Genomic DNA, 1,811 nt, shown 5'->3' with positions numbered 1-1,811 from the left:
GATTAATCGTGGCACTATTTCCACGAAGTTCAATTCCCCACCATGAAGCTAACATGTGTCCCAGCCGACCTCTCCTTGTCTTGTCCACTGCTCCCCTCAGCAATGTGTTTCAGTGCATCTGCCTGTTCTGTCCCGGTTTGACTAGCGAATCCTCTCACCTCCTGCATCTCTGGCCATTGCCCCAGTTCTTCTATACATAAATATTAAAAAATTAAAATTTTTGTCACCCTCTCCCTCTCTTCCACATAGCACAAGGAATAGGGCTTACACCCTTCTAGTTTAAATGGTTCTCCTCTAAAATCACACGGTCTTTCAATTTAATTTAGGACAAATGTACTCACAGGGTCTAGAGGTCTGCGACTGCCATATGTATCTCCTGATAAATCTTTGAAAACATGTGCCAGGCCAGCTAATCGACTCAACATCTCTGCATGGGGACGAAGGTTTGGAATCAGTTTAAGTGGATTTAAGGTTCTCTTTTATTGGTAACTTTCATCTATCACTGAAGTAACAAAACTACAATTGATATATATTGAACACATAAGCAAAGTGATACTGCCTGGCCAATGTTCACCTCTGCATTCCATTATGATGTAACAATGCGTTAGTGGGTGGAGCGGGGGTGGGGGGAAAGAGCACGGGATATTTTTGTAACAGTATTTTATTTTAAATGAAACCTTTATTAAAAATCTAACCGTTATTATTGTTCATAAAGAATAATAGTGTCTGGACTTAATCCGGAGCTCTGTCAGACCCACTGATCTGTTTATTTTAATATGTATCTTACTCACTGGCCATTTCCATTACTTTCAGTGGATATTTCCAACCAACCCCATGCACTTCTAACAGCCCGGCTTTTTACATTCAAAATGTCTACTTTAAATACTTGGAATCCTACTGCCACTGCTACTACCTTGAGGGTTCATGGGAGAGTACTGAGATTTCAGACATAGTAACAATGTTTCTCCACGACTTTTACTATTATAAACCATACACCCTTCAAACAAAATTAAAATCGACACCTCTTTTATGAATCCATTAATGCCCAGAGTAGAAAAGAGAGGGGACCTTTAAGAATCAAGCAGAGAAAGAAAAAACATTACCTTGCAAAGATTGTTTTGGAGAGGAAAATGCATCTTGAAAGTAAGGAAGTCAGAAAGAGAGAGAGACAGAGAGACAGACAGACAGACAGACACAGAGAGAGAGACAGAGAGAGAGAGACAGAGAGAAAGACAGAGAGAGAGACAGACAGACAGACAGACAGAGAGAGAGAGAGAGAGAGAGAGAGAGAGAGAGAGAGAGAGAGAACGACAGAGATAATCCTGGGAGACAGGCCCTCAGAAACCAGACCTCTTGAAAAATAAGGAAACACTTTTAGCTTCCCCATCTCTGATTACTGGAATTGATAATCTACGGGGTCACAAGGATCACCCTTTCTGTGAATTTCTCCAGCAACTGCTTAGCAGGATCGTTAGACAGGACCCTTTTCGTGTCGAATAATTCTGCCATCTCTGCTCTCAAGACTGGGCGTTTGCTTGGGTCCAGCCTCCCCTTCTGCAGGCTAGGTTTGTTTTGGGCTTAGCACTGGGAACCGACAGGTTCTCTCCCACATTAGTTGCTGCTGCCCAGGTCTCCCAGAGCAGACCTCTCTGAGAACAAGGCAGGCCGGACAGGAATGTCCCCGGCGCCTCAGTCGGTGGTCCCGGAGGACAAATGTCACCGGAAAGAGGCAGACGGTGCCCGTGAGCCCCCGAGGCAGTGCGGTGTAGCCTCGAAGTCCTCCGGGGAGACCTGCTGGCCTGTGGGGGACT

The sequence above is a fragment of the Condylura cristata genome, unplaced genomic scaffold, assembly GCF_000260355.1.
Source record: "Condylura cristata isolate star-nosed mole 26May11 unplaced genomic scaffold, ConCri1.0 scaffold00003, whole genome shotgun sequence".
Taxonomy (NCBI): Eukaryota; Metazoa; Chordata; class Mammalia; order Eulipotyphla; family Talpidae; genus Condylura; species Condylura cristata.
The sequence above is the reverse complement of the archived record's forward strand: the minus strand, read 5'-3'. Positions refer to the sequence as shown.